At 35.8% G+C, this 23,600-nt stretch overlaps 1 protein-coding gene across 7 annotated transcripts in view; it reads right to left on the minus strand.

Annotated features, from left to right (window-relative positions):
• The window catches only part of LOC114925833 (EH domain-containing protein 1-like), a 45,202-nt gene that overhangs the window by 17,324 nt on the left and 4,278 nt on the right, over window positions 1-23,600 (minus strand). For 2 of the 7 annotated variants that reach the window (XM_072224061.1, XM_072224057.1), the window contains exons 2-4: window positions 20,659-20,879; window positions 18,588-18,735; window positions 18,334-18,452 (exon numbers count right to left, since the gene is read on the minus strand). The exons of 1 other annotated variant lie outside the window; for it this stretch is intronic. The gene's annotated coding sequence lies outside the window, so the exon portion shown is untranslated. The remainder of the gene's footprint in view (window positions 1-18,333; window positions 18,453-18,587; window positions 18,736-20,658; window positions 20,880-23,600) is intronic. 4 more of the 7 variants (XM_072224058.1, XM_072224060.1, XM_072224064.1 and 1 more) reach the window with 2 other exon arrangements.

The raw sequence follows: 23,600 nt of genomic DNA on the forward strand, positions 1-23,600 counted from the left end.
GGATAAGCTCTAGGTTACACATGAGGACACCACACAAGTAAAGGAAACAATGATTGACATGCTGAGCAAAGAGTATGAGATATTTTCTACGAAAGAAGGAGAATCAATTGATGACATGTTTGAGAGATTCTCTATCATCATTAATAGCTTAGATGGTATAGAAATTACTCACTCTGAACAAGTTCTGGTGAGGAAAGTCTTGAGAAGCCTGACTAAAGAGTGAGAAACTAAGGCTACTGTGATCTCTGAAAGCAGTAACCTAAGTCAAATGATCTATGATGAGCTGAGAGAAAAGTTACTAGCATTGAAATCACTCACATAAAGAATGATACAAAAAAGAAAGGAATTACTCTTAAATCTTGTACTGAATCATTGGATTATGAATCCAGTGACTGTTTATCAGATGACGAGTTTGTGTTTTTTGCTAGAAAATTTAGAAGAATGATGAGACTCAAGAGAAGAAGTAGAGGAGACAGCTCAAAGGAACCAAAGAATGACCTAAGCAAGGTCATTTGCCACAACTGCAGAGAGGCTGGACACTACAAATATGACTGTCCGAAGCTGAAGAAAGAAGATAAGTCTCGAAAGGACAAGAAGAAGGGACTTATGGCTTCTTGAAAAGATTTGTAAAATGACACTGATGATGATGATGAATCTGACCACAAATCTCAAGCATGCTTGATGGCCAACCACAGCCACCATAATGAGGTAATCTTTCTTGAACCTTCTAATGAAGAACTCAATCTTATGATTCAGTAATTAAGAGAAGCCGAAACCACTGTTGATCTTGTTGAAGAAAACAAGCTGCTTAAATCTGGAATCAAAAGTCTTGATGAAAAGCATCCTGTTGTTGCCTATTTGAATTGCTTTAAAGAGAATGAAATGTTGCATAAAGTAATTAAGGGTCTAAATCAAGACTTAGCTAAGTTTTCTCAAAGTTCTGAAAATTTAGACAAATTGTTCACTAGTCAAAGACCTCTTTTTGAAAAGGTTGGGTTGGAGTATCATGAAAAATCTAAACTTGTTTTTGAAAAATCATGCTTTGAAAATGAAGCCTCAACTTCCAAAGACAAAAGATTTCAAATCCCAAATCACTTTAAAAAAATCAACAAGTAACAAATTCTGTCATATATATAATCGGGTTGGTCATTTGCCTATTCAATGTTTTATTTTTGAAAAAAAATTGGTGATAAAGTTTACAAAGTAATTGGCAAATACAATGCTCTTGGGTAACCGAGAAGGTTTAACATTAAAGAATCCAAAATTATTTTGGATACCTAAGGTCACTTAAAGGCTTTGTGTAGTTTTGTCTAGCATCCAAGAAGAAGAATGACATGTGGTACTTGGATAGTGGATGCTCTAGACACATGACCAAAAAGTCCACATTCTTCATCAAGCTTGATAAATACTATAGAGGCTTTGTGACTTTTGGTGACAATAGAAAAAGAAAGATAGTGGCCATAGATAAAGTGGGTAAGTGTTTCTCCACATTTATTAATGATTGTATTTTTAGTTGATGTATTTTTAGTTCACTGTAATACACATTGCACATAAATATGTTTGACTCCCAATACGTCAAGAGACAAAATTAAAATATCTCCTATTTTCTATTCAAAGTTTCTTAACAGAATTCAAAGTTTGAAAGCAAAATTAAAAGGAGGTCAAGATTCAACCCCTCTTCTCTTAGCCACCGATAACCATTAGATATAATTTTAATTTTAGTTTTTATTGCTAAATTTGTTAATGTTTAGAACTTTCATAGATAGAAATGATAGTTTATCCTTAAATATACGTAAATATTTTTTAAAAATTATTATGGATAAATTTTTAATTAGTAAATTAAATTAAAGCATAAATAAAATCTTCCAATTCTGGATATTATTAGAAAACAAGGTATTGAGCAGTTTATAAAAATTTCCAAACCGTTTTTCAAATAATAAAATTTGTAAATACGGTTAAACTTTTGTACGAAAAATGTGCTGACTTGAGATTTTTTGTAGTTTAAAGAATAGGTATTTAATTTTCTTTTTAAAAATTAAAATGTTAACCGACTAACAATTCTTTAAGAATTCAAGTCTACACATCTAGTATTTTAATAATTGAAGTGTTGAAATAAAGACTTTTATAATAAAATAATTTAATTAACTATCATGTGCTATAAAAATATATATTAAAATTATTATTGTAAATATTTTTAAATTTTTTATTTAAATAAATAAATAATAAATATGTTAAAAATTTAAATTTTGTATTTTTGTATAAATTTTTTAATTAATAATATTAATATGTGATTTTAGGATACATGTTCGATAAGTCGATAATAAAAATGTTTTACTCAAAATTATGAGATAATATTCAATTTGGTCTTCATGTAAGTTACAATTTAGTCCTTAAAATTTTAATTGTTTTATTTAATTTTTAAATTTTGTGAACATAATTCATGTTAGTCTTTGAAAAATTTTTTAACATACAAACGTTAATAGAACACTGTCATGAACAGTTAGATACCACATTAAACCTTATAAAATAATATCGTTTTAGTTTTGACACTCAAATAACCCAAAAACAACCTCGTAAATAGTATTTATTAAAATTTTACCTAATAAAATAAATGATATGATGTCGTTTTTGAGCTATTTAAATGTCAAAATTAACACTATATTATTTTATAAGTTTTAATGTGACATCTGATAACAGCGTTCTATTAATATTTTTATACTAATAATAATCTTAAAAATTAATATAAAGTATGCTTATAAATTTTAAGAATTAAATAAAGACATTTAAAATTTTAAAGATTAAATTAAGATTTATGTATAAGTTTAGTGACCAAATTGAATATTAATTTCAAAATTATTGAAGAAAAATATTCGGCTAAACCCATTGAATTCCTCGAAGTTCAAAGCTGTTTTTTATTTTAGTGATTTTAATATATCGTCAGAGGAGGCGGCGTTTAAAAAATATAAACGTGCCAGATGCCACTGATGGTGTGCTATACTTATTGGAATGCACAACCCTAGTCAATTCTTGGATTCAAAACAAGAAATCAAATTCAGTTGAGACCTTTGACGTGCTTATCGGCTTACACATATTAAGAGTAAGCTTGTTTAGAAAGTTTTAAAAATTATTTTTTTTAATTTTTAATTTATAAAAAATAATAATATTAATATTTAGTGTATTTTTAAAATTAAATTGTAATGTTTTAAAAAATTATTTAAGTATTTATGAAAAAGTTAAAAAAATAAATTTTTTTATAATAATTTTTTTATCATATTTATTTAAAAATAAATACTTTTAGAATTAAAAAATCAAATACAAAATAACTTATTTATAAGTTATGTTATGTAGGTAACTTGAGATAGGTGGGTTGGGCTTGTAAGATTGGCCCAAATGCAGATAGAAGATGGTCTCCGACTTGTACGCGTTCGAGAGCCGCGCGTCCGAGTTGTGTATGTGAAGGAATGAGGGAGTGGTACTTGCAATGACACTCCGATACCTAAGTTAGCAAGGGAGCAAGCAGGTTTAGAAAGTATTGGAACTTAGTTTTATTTGAGTGGGTTAGTGTATTTATAGTGGTGATCCAATAACCACCGTTCGAGTAGTTCCACTTCTGAAGGTGGATAACCGTCATTTTATCTTTGGGTTGTTGAATATTGCTTCTGGAAGGGGATAAGAGATTTTAGGAGGCAGTTACTTATTTGAATAAGTGCTATCTGCCAGCTCATCTCGAGCGCAACCTCTTTGGGGAGGGGCTCACGTTGAACCCGACCTCTTTCCTGGGAGGTCGGTTAGGTGGTGAAGGCCAACCTTTTGATTTGGCCTTTTTGGCTTACTTGGACCTGGATCATAGTGTGGGGTCATGGTATGAACAGTGCCCCTACTCGAGTCCGATTTCTTTGCTATGAGTCGGGTTCGACTAATAACTGAACTCGGGTTGTCCAAGTCGGGAACCGACGTGATTTAAGTTAAAAACCGACGTGATTTTGAATTTCTCAACCGTCGTGTCTAATCAAACGTCGCGTCCGTTTGGGATTTCGCATTTACACGTGGGGGCAGTTACATTGGTAACGGCGCGTTTCTTTTAATGAGTGTGTCATTTTACCGTTGTGCCCCTGGCGTATTATAAATACTTTTTCCCTCTTCTTTCTTTGTTTTCTTTCGTCTTCTCTTCAAAGTTTCTTGCCTTCCTTTCTCATTCAAAGATTTCTTTTAGTCTTCCGTCTCGGGGCACTTCGTTGCTTTCCACTGCTGCGACTATTTCTCCTTGATTATTTAGAGAAAGGTTAGTCTTTCTTTTACATTCTTCAGTTAATTGTGTAGTGCTTTGTCTTTGTTCGGAGTGCTTTTGTGTGTTTGAGGAGATTTTTGTGTTTTTACTACTCCTTTGCTTGCATTGTGAGGTGTTAGCATTTTCGCAAGTTTATTAGATGTCGTTGTTGTCGTCTGGTGGTTTTCTTTATTTTGCTTTTGGAGAAAGATTGTCTTGTCTTTGGGAGCCCTGTTTTTTGATGATTTTATTTTTTTTTGTAGGTCTTATCACCTTTATACCTACTTCCTTTTTGTCGGAAAAAATGTCTTCCCATATCCCTGAGACCCTCTCGAGATGGGTAGATGATTCTGTGCTTGATGAGAAACCTTTAGTAGATGTCGATTTTATTACTGAGCTCCGTACCCATCATAGGATTTGTAGTTTGGAGGATGATGAGTGATGAATCCATATTTTACGATATATTTTGGTTTGATTTGAGTGGATTCCATCACATAAACCCACATTTATTCACCTAAATAGCATGCTTTTGACATTTCTTCCTAAATTGTGCTTGAAAGTGAAAACATGCTCTTTTGTGCTTAATTTAGTCAATGTTATTCACTTTAATCCCATTTGGTGCCTTGATGTATTTGTTAAGTGATTTTCAGGTTTCCAAGGCAAGTATGTGTTGAAGAAGTGAGGAAAAGAGCATGCAAAAGGGAAGAATTCAAGAAATGAAGGATTTGGAAAGCTGCCAGCCCTGACCTCTCTGTACTAAATTTATCATAACTTGAGCTACAGAGGTCCAAATGAGGCGGTTCCAGCGGCATTGGAAAGCTAACGTCCGGAGCTTCAAAATGGTATGCAATTTACTATAGTGGACATAAGTCTACGTGTGCGTACGCACAGGTACTTGTGCGTATGCACAAGTCGGGATTCAGCATGTGTGCGGACGCACATGTCTGTGCGTCCGCACAGGTCCTTGCACGTGAGCTCATTAATGCAAATCGTTGGGGGCGAATTCTGGGCCTCCAAAACCCAATCCAACTCACTTTCTGAAGCTATTTAAGGCCAAATTGAAGATGAATGAAGGGGAGGGCAGTTAGGTTTAGTTTTTATTATGTTTTCTCTTAGTTTCTAGAGAGAGAAGCTCTCCCCTCTCTCTAGAATTAGGGTTTTATTAGTTAATTTCCTTTTAATTTCAGCTTTTAATTCTTATTCTAGTGTAGTTTCATTTATGTTTCCATGTTCTTCTATCTTGTTCTTCTTCATTTCTCTTGTTATTTCCTTTATTTTGTCATTTTTATGCTTATGGATACTCTTTGTTACTTTAATTTTAATTAATGTAAATTTATGTTTCCATGTCATTTATTGCTTTCTCTAGTTGTTATTGTCACTTTCTTGCTTTGGTAGTTTTAGAATTTATTTTATTGCAATTTAATATTATTTTATTCTCATGCACACAAGTATTTGATAAAATGTTTGGCTTAGTTTTTACTTAGTTTTTCTCCACTCTTGGCTTGAAATTGTTGGCTTTGGCGATCCTTGAGTCATTGATGTCCATTCTTATTTGATATATTAGAGTAGTTAGTTGATTTGGTTTCCCTTGACTCTATGTGACCCCTTAGTGTTGACATAGGACTTAGGGATTGAAATTAACTATGCCTATTTGACTTATTTTCGATGTAAGGTTGACTAAGTAGGATTAACTCTTCATAATCATCATTTGTTTGTGGTCAATGTCTAGGATAGGTAGCCTTAGCTCTCAATTACTTGCCAAGATGCTTTCTTGCATTTGAAGTTTTATTTCCTTGCATTTAATTGCTTTGACTTTTATTGCTTTGATGTTTAATTTCTTGCATGTTTAGTTTTTCACACTCTTGGTTGAGAAATTGGATGTCTGGGGGGAATTGAGTTGTGGATGTCCATTCCGCATTGTGTGAGAATAGTTAATTGGTTTGGTTTCCATTGACGCTAGTTTTTCACTAAGTAATTAGTGAGTTGACTAGGACTTATGGATTGAGATCAATTATGCTTTTGACTAATTCTCAAGGAGGATTGATTAATTTGGATTGATTCCACACAATTGCCATGTTTGTGCTCCATAACTAGGATATGAATCCTAAACTCCCCAATTCTTGCCAAGAGTTGCCATTTATATTCCTTGCATGTTTACTTGCTTTCTTGCTATTTACATCTCTTGCTCTCTCTTGCTTTCATTCCCCAATCCCCCATGCTTTTCTCCTTCATAGCCAATAATATTACATTTTATTGCAACTCCTAGGGAAGACGACCCGGGAGCTAAATACTCTCGATTTATTTTGTATTGTGACATTATTATTTGATCGTGAGAATTCATTATTGGTTTGGACTATGCTACCACCAAAATGATGCTTGTTTTGATGATTGATTCTGAACCATACGATAATCCTCATTCTCAATGAGCCTAAGTATGAATTGGTGGCCTCGGATCCTGAGGACCGGGTTTGTTATGGGAGGGTTGCTGATTCTGATCCTCATTTTTTCTTTATGTACGATTGCCTTTTTACCCATCTGGGGGTTTCCTTTCCTTTCTCTGACTTTGAAATGGAGGTCTTGGGCCATTGCCGAGTTGCTCCTACCCAACTCCACCCCAACTCTTGGAGTTTCATGAAAATCTACCAACTCATCAGTCAAGAGCTGGACTTCTCGACTTCTTTAAAGATTTTTTTCTATCTTTTCCATCTGACCAAACCATTTAGCGCTCAGAATAATAAGCAACAGTGAGTATCCTTCCGAGCTATTCAGGGACGAAAGGTTTTTTCAATCTTTGTTGAATCTTTTCACGATTTTAAAAACTTCTTCTTTAAAGTCTAAGCTGTGGAGGGCCACCATCCCTTTTTTCTAGATGAGAACAATTATCCTCGATTTCCTTTATACTGGTCGGAGGTCTCCCCTGTTGAAAAGTATGGCCTGAATGATTTGGACGAGGTTGAGGAGGCCATTGTGGGGTTTTTCCGGGAGGCTTGGGGGAGAGCTCCCAATCTGGATACTAAGAAATTTCTCCTTGGTCCTCGGAGTTTCGTTCACTATGAGCTAGGTAGTTTTGATTTCTTTTGTGGTTGTTACTAAAGAATCTCGACTTGTGATGTTTTCCGATTTGTAAACTGATTGATTTTTTATTTCTTCCTTTTAGAAATGGTGAAGAGTGGATCCAGCGCTGCCTATCAGAAGGTCTAGGAGGCCAAGAGGAAGGCTCGGGCCCGAGCTGATGCTGCGAGGTCAGAGCTACTGGCATTCCTCCTCCTCCTTCTCATGACTCGGGGACCTTCTCTCGCCCGATTATGGTAACCTCTGCCTCTGCTTCTCCTCTTCCTCCTCCTGCCCCTATCCCCCCCAGTCCAACCTCTTTTCGAACCCGAAAAAAAGAAATGTAGGACCTTGGAGCCCGGTTCTATTGCTGGAGAGGCCGGCTTCGACGGTTCGAAGTTCATTCGGAAGCACATCTTCCCTCATAGCCAAATCACTATAGATGATGCTTCCCTTCGAAATCATCTTCAGGTTTTGGTTTGGGGAGGGGTTCGGACTGCTGGGGTTTGAACTGCGCTTCTTGACATCTTGGACAAAACTCCTTTGAGTTCTTTGAGCTTTTCCCAAAAAACTGTGGAGGAACTTCAGGGGAGGATTGTTCTTTATCAAGAAGAGGAGCAAAGGCTTCAAGGGGAGAATACCTGGCTAAAGGAGGAGTTGACCCGACTTCAGGAGAGGGAGAAGAAGCTAATGGGTTAGTGTACCATGGCGGAGGGCCTGAAGGAGAAGGCAGAGTAAAATTATGTCAGGTTTTTTTTTTTGAAAATATTGATCTTCAGAAGCAGCTGGAGTCGAATTGGGAGGCCTATCAGGAGCTGGAGGATTCAATTGTTTAGAGCTCAGAGGAGGCTTGGAGGGTGTTTAAGGAACAGGTCGGAGTCATTGCTCCTGGCTTGGACCTTTTCCTTCTCTATCCCGACAAGATCGTTGTTGATGGAGCTATTTTCTCCCCTCCTCGTCCTGAAACGAACTACGAGCTGAAGACTCGTGGGCAAAGGATTGTTTAGTCTCCTCCTCGTGAGGAGCAACAGGAGAGATTCCTGCCGAGTTCTTCAGAAGCTCCGACTTCAGTTGCCGAAGAGACTACTCCGACCCCCCTAACCTCAGTAGCAGATCCGAGCTCTTCTCCTCTTGATGACCCCAATCTTCCTTCTCAATGATTTTAGCTATTTAGGGCCCGGCTTGTGGGCCCTTTTTGAACAATTTATTTTTTATGTTTATGTGGTGGTAGTTCCTGACACTTTTGACCTTTTATGGTACGTTAACAAAAAAGTTGCTTTGTTGGGTTCGTCCTTTTTGGATAAGGGCTTTTAAGAAATACTTTGTGTGTGCATGCTTTGTAGTCGTTGTGATTTTTTATAAGGCTTTTATGAAAAACCCTTGATTTTGTGAAAAAAAATCTTTTAACTAAGTAGGCTGTTTTGTCTAAGTTATTGTAAAAAAATTTCGAAGACTTGAGACAGCCTTTGCTTCTATCTTTGAGAGATTTTCTTATCTCTTTTGTATTCCTCACATATTCAATTTTTGCTTATAGAATTATTTTCGTGACTTAGGTTATTTTTGCGATGCATTTCGATTCTTCTCGGGTTTTCCGACTGGTAGGTCGTTTAGTGGTAATGTTCCCGAGTTATCATGATCGTCTTTGTAACCTCTTTACACCGACTTGTAGCTCGTAGTTTCATCCTGCCGACCATTTAGGTCAGTCATAGGATTTTCACGCTTTTTTGAGCTTAAATCGGTGCATTTCGTAGAACAATGATGACAATAATGGAATTATAAAGAGACAGAATAAAATCTTTATTTATAGATGGAGGTAACTTTTGATCTTAGCTACTAAGGGATTTTAAGACTTATTAACCCTTAGACCCCACTTTGATGCCTCATTAAAATCCCCTTTGGGAAAACCATCTTTGGAAAAAAACTATGAAGTCGGGAAAAAGAGTACATCAGGGAGTGGAGTTCGCTTCTAGCTATAATACCTGCTCATGTTACAAGCATGCCACGATCTTGGAAGCACGGTACCACTCAAGTCAGATACCTTATAGTATCCTTTTCCTAAGACTTCACTTATCTTATATGTCCCTTTTCAATTAGCAGCGAGTTTTTCTTCACCCGACTTGTTAACGCCGATATCATTCTTGATCAGGACCAAGTCGTCGGAGGTGAAGCTTCTTCGAATGGCTTTCTTGTTGTATCTGTTTGTCATCCTTTGCTTCAGCGCTGCTTCCCTTATCTGGGCTTGCTCTTGGACTTCGGGGAGTAGTTTAAGTTCTTCTTTGTATGCCTGAATGTTGCCAACCTCGTCGTAGAATCTCACCCTTGGACTTTGCTCGTTGATTTCGACTGGTATTATGGCCTCTATGCCATAAGCAAGTCGGAAGAGTGTTTCTCCTGTGGCAGATTGAGGTGTAGTCCGATATGCCCATAATACTTGAGGGAGTTCTTCAGCCCAGGCTCCCTTTGTATTTTGTAATCTTTTCTTTAATTCAGCCAGTATAACTTTGTTGGTTGCCTCAGCTTGTCCATTTGCTTGTGGGTGCTCAACCGAGGTGAACTGATGCTTGTTCTTCATGCTAGCTACCAAGTTTCTGAATGTAGAGTCGGTGAACTGGGTACCATTATCCGTGGTGATGGAATGGAAAATTCCATACCTTGTAATGATATTCTTGTAGAGGAACTTTCGACTTCTCTGAGCTGTGATGGTGGCCAATGGTTTTGCTTCGATCCATTTTGTAAAATAGTCTACTCCCACTATGAGGTATTTTACTTGTTCGGGTTCTTGGGGGAAGGGTCCGAGTATGTCCAACCCCCATTTGGCAAAAGGCCATGGAGAAGTTATGCTGATGAGTTTCTCAGGGGGAGTGACATGGAAGTTAGCATGCATTTGGCATGGTTGGCACTTCTTCACGAACTCGGTGGCATCTTTCTGCAAGGTCGGCCAATAGAACCCGGCTCGGATAACTTTCATAGCCAAAGACCTTGCTCCGAGATGGTTTCCGCAGATACCATTGTGCACCTTCTCTAAGACCTCTGTTGTCTTGGAGGTCGGGACGCACTTCAACAATAGTGTAGATATTCCTCTTTTATAGATGGTATTTTTCACCAAGGTGTAGCTTTGTGCCTCCCTCCAGATTTTTTTAGCCTCTTTTTCCTCTTTGGGTAGGATGTCGAATTTTATATATTCGATAAAAGGGGTCATCCACCCGAGTTCCAATCCGGATACCTCAAGGACATCTTGTTTAGCCTCAGTTTTTGTGACAGAGGGTTCTTGGAGAGTTTCCTGAATTAGGCTTCTATTATTCCCTCCTAGCTTGGTACTTGCTAACTTGGAGAGGGCATCTGCTCTGCTGTTGAGGTCCCGAGTTATGTGTTTGACCTCAGTCTCCGAGAACCACCTAAGGCACTCCAAAGTTTTATCTAAGTACCTTTTCATATTTGGGTCTTTAGCTTGATACTCCCCATTGATTTGAGAGGTCACTACTTAAGAGTCGTTGAAGACCACTACTTTTGTTGCACCGATTTTTTGTGCTAGTTTTAATCTGGCGATCAAGGCTTCATATTCTGCTTGGTTGTTGGAGTCTGGGAACTCAAATTTGAGGGAGACTTCTATTTGGGTTCCCTCTTGGTTGGCCAATATTATGCCTGCACCACTTCCAATTTTGTTGGAAGAACCATCCACATACAACTCCCAAGCTGTGGAGGCCTCCTCTTGATCTCCTGCATATTCTGCCATGAAGTCGTGAGGCATTGAGCTTTTATTGCTGTCCGAGTTTCATACCTGAGGTCGAACTCAAATAGTTCTATAGCCCATTGAACCATTCTGCCCGCAATGTCTGTTTTTTGAAGAATTTGCTTCATGGACTGATTCGTTCGAACTTTTATTGTGTGAGCTTGAAAATAAGGCCGTAGCCTTCGAGACGCCACTATTAAGGCATACGCAAACTTCTCGAGTTTTTGGTACCTTAACTCGAGGCCTTGTAGAACTTTGCTGGTGAAGTATACTGGATGTTGCCCAACCTCATCTTCTCGTATTAGTGCTGATGCAACAGCCTTTTCGGCTATAGACAAATATAGGACGAGATCTTCCCTGATTTTAGGTCGGGTCAGAATGGGAGGTTGGCTTAAAAACCTTTTGAACTCCTGAAAAGCTTCTTCGCATTCTGGAGTCCATTCGAACTGGCATCCTTTTTTTAGTAGAGAGAAAAGTGGTAGGGATCTCAATGCTGATCTTGCTAAGAACTTGGAGAGAGTTGTAAGTCGGCCATTCAGCTGCTAGACTTCTCTTAAACAGGTCGGGCTCTTCATTTCTAGGACGGTTCTACACTTGTCGGGGTTAGCTTCTATCCCCCTTTGTGTTAGCATAAACCCTAGAAATTTTCCAGCCTCTACTGCAAAGGTGCACTTTGCGGGATTCAATCTCATCCCGTGCGTCCTTATGGTGCTAAAGACTCGTGAGAGATCGGTCAAGAGGTCTGCCTCATCCTTGGTTTTTATTAACATGTCGTCCACATATACTTCCATTAAGCTCCCAAGGTGAGGTGCAAACACCTTGTTCATTAGCCTTTGGTATGTGGCTCCTGTATTCTTTAGCCCAAATGGCATAACCACATAGCAATAATTTGCTCTAGGCGTGATGAAGGATGTCTTCTCCTGGTCTGGCTTATACATCGGGTCCATAATAACAAGTATTGATATCCCGAGCTGGAATCTACTAGGGTAACAATATTTGGAAGAGGATATGGGTCTTTTTAGGTGCCTTGTTCAAGTCGGTGTAGTCAACGCACATTCTCCACTTGCCGTTCTGTTTCTTGACTAGCACTACATTTGCCAGCCAGGCTGGATATTTGACCTCTCTGATGAAACCGGCTTCTAGGAGGGCTTGTATTTGTTCTTCGACCACTTGAGCTCGTTCAGGACCGAGTTTCCGCCGTCTTTGCTGAACAGGTCGAGATCCTGGGTAGACTGCTAATTTGTGCGCCATGAGCTTGGGATCTATCCTGGGCATGTCGGAGGCTTTCTAGGCGAAGAGGTCGGCATTCTCTTGTAGGAGCCTTATTAGCTTCTGTTTCAAGTCTTCTTTCAAGTTGGCTCTTATGTTGGTATTTTTTCCGTCCTCTTGCTCGATCTGCACTTCTTCAGTCTTCCCTCCGGGCTGTGGTCGCAACTCTTCTTTAGCTCGGATTCCTCCGAGTTCAATGGTATTAACCTCCTTGCCTTTATCTCTCAGGTTTAGGCTTTCATTGTAGCACTTTCTCGCTAGCTTCTGATCTCCCCTGATGGTGCAATTCCCTCTGGTGTTGGAAACTTCATGCAAAGATGGGGGGTGGATACCACTGCTCCAAGCCGATTTAGAGTCGTTCTACCTATTAAGGTATTATAGGACGAGCCCACATCAATGACTATGAAGTCGATGCTTAGAGTTTTAGATTTCATCCCCTTTCCAAAAGTTGTATGTAGGGGTATGAATCCTAGTAGTTTTATGGGAGTGTCCCCCAAACCATAAAGGGTATCGGGGTATGCCCTTAACTCTTTTTCGTCCAATCCTAGCTTGTCAAATGCTGGCTTGAACAGGATGTCTGCCAAGCTCTCCTGATCCACCAGGGTTCTGTGTAGATGGGCATTGGCGAGAATCATGGTAATTACCACTGGATCATTATGTCCAAGGGAAATATCCTGCTTGTCTTCTTTGGTGAAACAGATTGTTGGAAGGTCGGGTAGTTCACCCCCGACCTGGTAGACTTCTTTCAGGTGTCTCTTACGAGATCACTTTGTGAGACCTCCTCCAGCAAACCCTCCTGAGATCATATGTATATGTCGCTCGTCCGTGGTTGGTCTTTTCGATCTTCTTCATCTCGCTTCCTTTTCCCATGATTGTCCAACCTTTTCATGAGATATCTATCAAGTCGGCCTTCTCTGGCCAGCTTTTTTATCACACTTTTCAAGTCATAACAATCATTTGTTGAGTGCCCATATAACTTGTGATATTCACAGTATTCGCTACGCCTTCCCCCTTTTTTGTTCTTGATGGGCCGAGGAGGAGGTAGGTTTTCAGTGTGATAAATTTTCCTGTAGATGTCAACTACGAAAACCCACAGAGGAGTATAAGAGTGATATCTGCTGGGCCTTTCAGGCCCGACTTCTTCTTTTTTCTGGGCTCTCTCTCTTTCTCCTTTGATGAGTGAGAGTGCCCAGGTCGCCAGCTTGGTTCTCATAGCCTGGCATTTTTTTCCATGTTGATGTACTTTTCAGCTCTTTCTTGTACATCACTTAAAGAAGTCGGATGCCTTTTGGAGATGGACTGAGAGAAGGGACCTTCTCGGAGTCCATTTACCAGGCCCATGATTACTGCTTCTGTAGGCAGGTCTTGAATTTCTAGGCACGCCTTGTTGAACCTTTCCATGTAGTCTCTTAGGGGTTCTCCGACCTTCTGTTTTACCCCCAGGAGACTAGGCACATACTTGACTTTGTCCTTTTGGATTGAAAACCACATAAGAAACTTACACGAGAGGTCGTCGAAACTGGTGACCGACCTTGGAGGGAGGCTATCAAACCACTTCATCGCTACTTTTGTTAGAGTTGTCGGAAAGGCTTTGCAGCGGGTAGCATCAGAGGCATCAGCTAAATACATCTAACTTTTGAAGTTGCTCAAATGATGATTTGGATCAGTGGTTCCGTCGTAGAGATCCATGTCAGGACTTTTGAAATTTAACGGGTCTTCTCCCCTCAAAGGGGAATATTCTCAGTCAGCGCGAGAGCTCTTACCTCGGAGGTTGGATTCTAGCCTCAAGAGCTTTTCTTCAAGCTCTTTTCATCGCTCAACCTCTCTCCTTAGGTTTCTTTCCATTTTCCTCTGTCATTTCAGTTCTTGTTCCAGCTGTTCTAACCGTCTCTAGTGGCTGTGAAGTAGCCCCATGAGGTTGGCGGCGTGAGGTTGGCGGCGTGAGGTTGCCCCCCTTTTTCTGGTTCGTGAACTTCAGAGGGGATTCCCTTTGGGTCTTTTACCCCTGAGGGGCATTCTCCATGCTGGTTATTCGCTCCTTGCAGAGTGATTATGGCTCTGTCATTGTTACCTGTGTCTTGGTGTTCTTGCTCAGATTCGGACGCGGTGTTTTTGTCCTCGTTCAGGTCGTCCACCTTCATGCATTGATCTCCCAGGTCCCCAGAAACGGCGCCAATGTTACGTCGGTAACCTGAGATAGGTGGGTTAGGCTTGTAAGATTGGCCCAAATGCAGATGGAAGATGGTCTCCGACTTGTACGCGTTCGAGAGCCGCTGTCCGAGTTGTGTATGTGAAGGAATGAGGGGGTGGTACCTGCAATGACACTCCGATGCCTAAGTTAGCAAGGGGCAAACAGGTTTAGAAAGTATTGGAACTTAGTTTTACCTGAGTGGTTCAGTATATTTATAGTGGTGATCCAATAACCACCGTTGGAGTAGTTTCACTTCTGAAGGTAGATAACCGTCCCTTTATCTTTGAGTTGTTGAGATATTGCTTCTGGAAGGGGATGAGAGATTTTAGGGGGCAGTTACTTATTTGAATAAGTGCTATCTGCCAGCTCATCTCGAGCCCGACCTCTTTGGGGAGGGGCTCACGTTAAACCCGACCTCTTTCCTGGGAGGTCGGTTAGGTGGTGAAGGCCAACCTTTGGATTGGACCTTTTTGGCTTACTTAGGCCTGAACCATAGTGTGGGGTCAAGGTATGAACAAGTTATTTTTAATATAAGTATTTATTGCTTAAACTATTTCTTCAAAAAGAACTTAATTAAATTATTTACCCAAACAAAACTTAAATCATCCAATTAATTTTTGAAAGATCACTCATTTTTTTAAAATTAATTTTAATTTTTTTTAAATTAAATTCATCTTAAAGGTTTTAAATTAATCATATGATCCTTCTATCACTTTCTTTACTAATAACATAGAATTTTTTGATATAATACGTTAAATAATATCATAGTACACATCTAATAATCTTATTTAACTATTAACATGATTAGTTTATGAAATTAAATCAAATCAATCTCAAATTAAAAAATTCTAAAGCTTCAAGTTCTTTTTTCAATTAAGTTTTGATTTGATCTAATTTCATAAATTTATTATATTAATAATTAATTAAGACTCTTAGGTGTATGTTATAGTATCACTTAACGTGTTATATTAACAAATTTTGACAACATTAATAAAAAAAACTAACAAAAGAACTAACATGATTAACTTAAAATTTTTAAAAAATAAAATTGATTTAAAAAATTTTAAAAACCAATTTAAAAACTAAATAATTTTTTAGAAATAAATTTAATCATTTATTTCACATATTAAATTATTTAACTGTTCACTATTAACATGTGAATATTCTCTTTAAATTTTTGGATCTTTTTAAAAAACTTTTGGAAAGTGAAAAAAGGAAAAAATAAGTGTAAAAATAATGTGAATATGTTAGAATTGATAGAGATAAAGAAGGAGGTGATTACTAAGTTTGATGTATTGTAATTTTGGGATAATAATGCGTGGGTTTGGAATTTGTGGGATCGGAAGGTGCTTCTGGAAGTTTATTAATAATAGGGGATGATATGATGTTTAGGTTGAGTAATTATTATAAAGAGGAGAGATTGTTGTGTATAGAAGAAAATTGACAAACAATAATTTTTATTTGTGCGGTTTGCTTAGTGTATGGTGTGTATACAAGAGAAAAGAAGCTTGCTGTGTGGGAAGAGTTGAGTTTTTTTTTATCGAAAATATGTCAAGTTTCTCTTTACTACTTGGGTATCTTTAATGAGGTTGTGCAGTTGGAAGAAAAGAAAGGCACTAGTGTGTTAAGAGTAATATGGAACTGGTGGATATAGAGTTGAATGACCGTAAGTTTACGTGGTTCAGGAGTCAATCGTACAGTCGATTTGATAGAATGTTGGTGAATTTGGTTTTGTTGTTATCTTTTGGAGCATTTGGGTAAAAAAAAATGATAGAATCTTTAAGAATCAAGAAACGGGTGTTGCAAGAGTAGTCAACAGGTGGATTAGGAGTTACAAAAAGTGGAATGATATTTAATCTTTTGAGTTGGTGATAATTTTTGTCAAAGATAATTAAAAATTAATTTATTTTTTCTGTTAGTACTTTTTTATTGATGCTCCATCTTATTGAGTTGAAGTTTTTGTTTCCAAAAAAAACATGCACGGCCCTTGTTATGGTATGGACCTCAAAAACATACATACATGTAGAAGTGATTTGTGATGACAGCTGCACTGCTGCGGCTGAATTGGGAGTTGGTGAAATGACCTTGCACCAGCTTTTTCAGATGAATCTGAACGCAACAAGGGTTTGTGCTGGTGTAATTGTGATTAGTCATCTGATTAGAATGTCAATTAACTTAATTATTTTTTGGTGAGTATTGGGCTAAATAAGTTGTGGAAAAAACATGTGAAGGTAGGCCAATCGATGGGCTTCGAACTCACATAGAGGTATCACTAAAAAATACACAGTGGTCTTGATTCCTAAGGTAAGACAACCACTAAAAAATACACAGTTTTAATTCCAAAACACAAAAAAACAATAATACACAGGTATTTATCATCATCATCATCATTATACAACATCTCCAAAATATAACGTGAAATACCAAATCTTTCACAAAATATAAAAACCACTTTCTACTTTTTTTTTTTTGGTAAGTAAACCACTTTCTACTTAAAAAAGGAAAAATTACCCCAAATCATAGGTAACGAAAATGCTTCTATTTTGTATAACAACAAATTTATATGTACCATGATTTGTGATTCCAATCAAAATTTAATATCCGTAAAAAATATAGCGTTTTCCCAAACTTATATCCGAAATTGGATTTATATTCAAATTTTTTATAACCAAGGCCTTTTCACATTTTTCAATTTAAATTTAAATTTAAAGTGAATAACAAAACAACACGTAGAGTGGGTTTGGATTTTCCTTTGAAACAAATACCTAATTTTTCTAACTTTTTTAAATGGATCATTTCAAGATACAAAAGATATTTTATATTTAGATAATATTTTTTAAAAATAGTTTATAAAAAATAATTTTTTTAAAAATTATAATATTTATATTTGATAAATTAAATTAAAAATATTTTTTAATAAAAATAAACAATAATAATTATATTTGATAAAATAATTTTTAAAAGATAACCAAAGATGGTTTTTCTTGGTCCATTCATGTGTCCAACAAGAGCCCATATCACCAAAAAATTGAATTTCTCTTAACATCCTCTATCTATCATCTTATATTATTTTTTTTTTATTTTTCACATTATTCCCTAATCTGTCAGACTAAGAACTAATCCGTTGCATGCAATTCGTCGCATGCAATACTAAATCCTATTTAAGGATTTGCTGTTGACCAATAAATTACTGCATGTACAAAATGAAATTCGAATTCCCAACACATACTTAATGAGGCTAGTGATATCATCTTATGTTTTATTAAGTACCAAAAAATCATATGTTTTTTCTGGCCCAAACACAACAAAATAATTATCACATCATCAATAACTATTCTCTAGTTCTTTGCACGGACAAAATTTTGCCTTTCCAGAGTGCATTTGACAAAACCGAATGTACAACAGTATACAAAGTGACCAACATTAAATTGATCACACCCATGTGTAATTCAAAAAGCCGCAACACTTATAATTCTACAAATATGGATATTTTTTGAATCTATAACTTAGAAAAATCCGAACTGTTATAGGTATTTTAAGAGTGTTATAAAAAATATTATTATATTATTGAAATATATGCTTTAAAGATAAAAGTACTAAATCCTAAATTTTTTATTCACAATCATGGAATAAGTCGTCAAAGCACTGAATATACAATTCTTCTGAATAGGAAGTGAGTAAAATGTAAAATTGACGACTTTTTAAATATTCAAAACATAAAAAAGCAAGTCGCAGAGGGTGTTGGCATAGCAAAAATCAACTTTTAAGGGATTTTTAAATATGAATTACTTATTAATTTTTAATTGTTGTTATTTCGAAGATTACCTGAAATGTTGATTTGGGCTTGAACGTGAGGTCCAGATCCCTTTATATGACAGCATCTGACTTGTTGATGTTGAGGTATCGCCTATCCGAGTTCCTCGTGAGGAGGTAGGAGATGATACCTGCAAGATACTCCGATGCTTAAGTTAGCAAGAGTTTTAGCCAGGTTTTTAGTAGATTAGAAAGTACTTTATACCTGAGGGGTGTCAATGTATTTATAGTAGAGTTGATAACCACTTTTGTTAGAGTAGTTTTACCTTTATTGATGGATGACCGTTCCCTTTATCTGTTACTTGTTTGAACAAGTAGAGCTAAGCTCCCTATACAACGTCCGATCTCCTTAAAGAGGTCGGGTAGATGATGCAGACCGACCCTCCGAGGTTGGACCTTTTATCTTTATTAGACCTGATTTTATGTTTTGGGCCAAGGTATAAACAATTGCAAACACTTAAATTTATTGTTCCTTTGATTTTTAATCAACTATTTGAGATTCATTTTCAAGTTTTAAAGCTTTTTAAAAAATAAACTTAAATTAATGAGAGACTTAATAATTTTTAACCATATACACGAGTAAATTATCAGTTTTATTTATAGAAATACACAAACTTAACAAATTAACAAAAATAAATTATATACCCATGAAAAATAGCTTCCGTGCGACAAAAATAGGAGTAGTAAACGGGCCTAAATGCGTTGGGCCGGCCCGCGTAACCCGCCGAAAAAGGCTGGCTGGGTTTTAAAATTGAGACTGCTATACTTCGAAAGGCCGCCTAACTCGCACCGCTTAAACCGCGGGTTTTGACGGGCTTTGGCGGGCGGGGCAGGCCTCCTCGGCTTGCCCAACCCATTTTTTTGCAAATGTTAATTTTATTTTTTTGTTTCAAAAAACTTGATTTTATGATTATGTTTATTACATATTTATAATTACAAGACTTCAATATTTATGAATTTAGAAATTATAATTTTTTTGTCTTTAGAAATTATAAATTTATTAAAATAGTTGCAAAATTATATATATTATTTAATATTTAATAATAATAAAAATTTGACGGGCTTGGCCCGCCAGCCTGCCGTTAGGTGGAACGGGATGAAGTTTCAAGACCGCCTTATTAAGCGAGACGGGGTGAACTTTTGGCAGGACAGGACAGCTTTCCCTTTTGCCACCCCTAGGCAAAAATGTCCAAAAGTTAAATGAGCATTATTTTGTAATCATCTTATGTGGTCCGTTAACATCTTAGCTAATTGAACTCTAGCAAAGTTCGTCTTTTCAACTTCCCTAACTTGTTTTCTAATTAGAGAAAAAGCTTTGCTCGATTATGGCGCAACCATCCTCCCCAACCCATGACACTACGAGAAGGGCATTGATTATTGACAACCATTCCGATGCATAGCCGTTGGAAAAACAAGAGGACATCGCTAAATTATGCTAGTTTTATTTTTGTTCGAGGCTTATATTTATAATCGGTAGTTGTTTGTAAACTTTGGCATAATCTTGGTGCCAATCGGTAGTTGTTTGAGGCTTATATTATCAACGTAGTATTGTTGACAAACAAGCTGTCGGTAGTGTTGTGATAAGATTGCCTGAGGTGGATGCCCATTTTCCACAAGGCTCAGGTTTTCAAGGGGAATCATATTTAATGAAGTTTGAAAATGATGTCCATATATGCCTATAAATAGAGAACCTGATATGAAGTAATATACACAAACATAACAATAAACAAATCAATTCTCTCTCTTTCTTTACGAATACTTCTCTCTCTTTATATATATACATTACAACATATAATATTAGTAAATACATATATGAATTATTGTTATTGAGTTAATTATATTAATACTAGAGTCTTCTATTTATACATCTTTATTTTATATTTAGTATATCTTTATTTATTTTACAACACGTTATCAGCACGAGACTCTGATCAAATTTTTAAGAAGACTCAGGTAACAAATTTTCATTATGTCGAAGCTATTTCATCTTGAATTCAATGCTCTTGATATATTTGAAAACAATTATTTATCATGGATATTAGATGCTGAAATCCATCTTGATTCAATGGATCTTGGAGATACCATTAAGGCTGAAAATAATGCATTCCAGAAGGATAAAGCCAAAGCCTTGATTTTTCTTCGTCGTCATCTTGACGAAGGATTGAAAAATGAATATCTCACATTAAAAGATCATGCAAATCTTTGGAAAGACCTTGAAGAAAGGTACAATCATCAAAAGACGGTGATACTTCCTCAAGCCCGATATGAATGGACGCACTTGCGTCTACAGGATTTTAAGTCTATAAATGAATATAATTATGCAATGTTTCGAATCACCTCACGAATGAAATTATGTGGGGAAAAGATAACTGATAATGATATGTTGGAGAAAACTTTCTTGACCTTCCATGCCTCGAATGTGCTCCTGCAGCAGCTGTATCGAGAAAAAGAATTTAAAAAATATTCCGAGTTAATTTCTTGCCTTCTTGTTGCTGAATGCAACAATGAATTACTTTTAAGGAATCATGAAGCGCGTCCAGCTGGCGTAGCCCCATTTCCTGAAGTAAATGTGGAAAATCATTACCCCAGAAGAGGAAAATGGTAACAAGAAAAATTATGGAAGGAAAATGAATTATGTTCAAAAGAGAGGATCTCACCAGAAGTGGGATAAAGAAAGAAATATTGGGTAAAATAAATCAATAGAGGATAAGTATTTCCGTTGTGGTGGAAAGTGTAATTGATTATTTAGATTTCTTTTTCAAATATTAATATTAATTATCGTCGAATTTTATATTGACCATATCTCATAATAATCTTAATTAAATTTATTTTAAGTGTTTTTTTGTTTCTCATTATTGTTGGATATTGCGTCGAATATATCTGACGGTAACTGATATTTGAAATTTTTTTTTCGAGTTGTTTTCGTTGACATTACTGTCATATTTTTTTTGTCGGTAACGACTACTCAGATTTGTCATTTTGCACATCATTTTTGTCGGATTAATCCAACAGTAATAACTATAACCGTTGATTTCGCATATGAAATTTGATAGTAAATCTGACGGTAGTCAGCATTTTTTTTGCAATGAACCTTCCCTTCTTCTCACTGTATGTGCCCCTTCTTTCTAGGTTTTCTCTCTCTTCGTAGCTCCAATCAAAATTCTATTATTGCCATTGTATTCATGGTGATTTTCTCTTCAATTTTGTTGGTTTACATTTTTTTATTAATCATATTTTTTCTATCGTTTTTAGTGTCCTTATTTTTTGACACTTTGACTTTGGGTCTAAGTGAATTTTAATTTTTTGTAAATTTTGGGGTCATTTTCAAGAGTTGTGTGCTGTTGTTTTTGCTGTTATTGACGAATTTAATAGGTTAATTTGCCCAATAAATTAGTTTCTATTGGTATTAAACATTAATTGAAATAGAGAATTATAGATTAATACAAGTGAAAATAATTTATGCATTGAAAAATGTTTCTTTTATAAATTATTGTATGCTTAGGATAGAGATTTAAGTTCTTAGAATAGAGTTGTAGAATGAGAGAGGCTAAATAATACTGTAAGGAAGCTAATTCCTTCGCCTCATAGTAATTCTTAGGAATGTTGTTTGTTTCGGAAACTTGTTCATTAACAAAGGTGCCCCACTAGTCAAATGAATATCGGGTTTGATTTGCCTCAGTCTTAATACCATCATTCTAACCGTGACAAACAATCTAGAATGAACACAATCATCAAACCTAGCTGCTTTCGGATAAATCTCTTATTCAACATTCTCCATATTACTAACACGAATTGCATTAAATATTATATTATCTCATTATATTTCCTACAGTTACCTCCCGATTAATTTCTTTCAAGAGATAACTTCTCTTACATTAGCCTTTCTTGACCGACCTTTAAACCTATTGGCTATTAATGCAAAACAATTAATCTCGTCTACATTAACTTCTCCATATTTAGTCCATATGCAAGACCAAGGCTTGAACCCATGACAGTAAAAGTGGTTGGTTATATCGCCAGCACGTAAATACTTTGTGATCGATGCTTACTAGACGGACATCTAGATACCGCTTTCGACAAAAAAAGATTTGGTGTTAAACACATACGCCACAAAAATACTCAGATTTTATTCTACCGTTGAGCGTTACTTCTATCTATCGTACATTCACAAATAATAATTTAAAATTATCGTACCACAAAGTTCAAACAACTTAAGTATTAACAAAATTATAACATTAATTTTTTTACAAAATTTTGACAGTATTTTCCTTAAATTAGAAGCATCCACCAAACAATATTCTAATTTCTTTTAGAATTAAAGCAACATAAACATCAGTGACATCAGAAATTCAAAACTTTTTAGAAAAATTATGGCTGAATTTTTTCTTAAATTAGAGGTCTCAACCAAACAACATTTTCAATTTTCACAAAGTAAATAATATCAAACAAGCATTTAACTAAACATAGGGACAGACTCAAGGGGGACCTCCCAAACAAATTTTAAACTCATATACTATTATAATAGATGCATTGTATAAAGTAAAACTTAATAGTATAGTGATAGTAAAAAAAGTTGATATTTTTTATGCATTAAGATCCAAATTTCTCTACATGTATTTATATTATTTGTATTTTTATATTTGATTTAGAGTTTTTTTTAACATATTTTTAAATATTAATTTTAATATCTATAATCATATAAAAAATACTTTAATATTATTTATAATAATATTATTCTTTTTCTAATTTTATTTAGTTGTTTCTTTTGTATTATTTTTCTATTAATTTTTACTCCTATATATTATTATATAAAAATACTTTAATATATTTTAAATTCATATAACAAAATTGTTAGTGCAATTAATTTATATTATTTTATGTCGTATCTTTTAATGATATAAAACACAAAAATATCTCACTATCACATAAATACTTAATAAAATAATAGATAATTTTATATTTTATTAGATGTAAAACCATAAAAAAATTATAAAAACTTAGATAATTCTTTGATTTGACAAGTAGAGTATCGTTTTTGTCCCCAACGTTTGAGGTAAGTCTTAAAATTGTCTCCAACATTTGAATCGTCCTATTTAAGTCCCTAACGTTTCAAAATTGACTCAATGTTGTCCTGCCGTTAAGAATCTGTTATCGGAATTGACGGTGGGACAAAATTGAGACGATTTTAAAACGTTAAGGACTTAAATAGGACGAAAATGTTGGGGACAAAAACGATACATGGAAATACATTTTAATTTTATCCTTTACTAATATCAATC

The sequence above is a fragment of the Arachis hypogaea genome, chromosome 18 (genome assembly GCF_003086295.3).
Source record: "Arachis hypogaea cultivar Tifrunner chromosome 18, arahy.Tifrunner.gnm2.J5K5, whole genome shotgun sequence".
Lineage (NCBI taxonomy): Eukaryota > Viridiplantae > Streptophyta > Magnoliopsida > Fabales > Fabaceae > Arachis > Arachis hypogaea.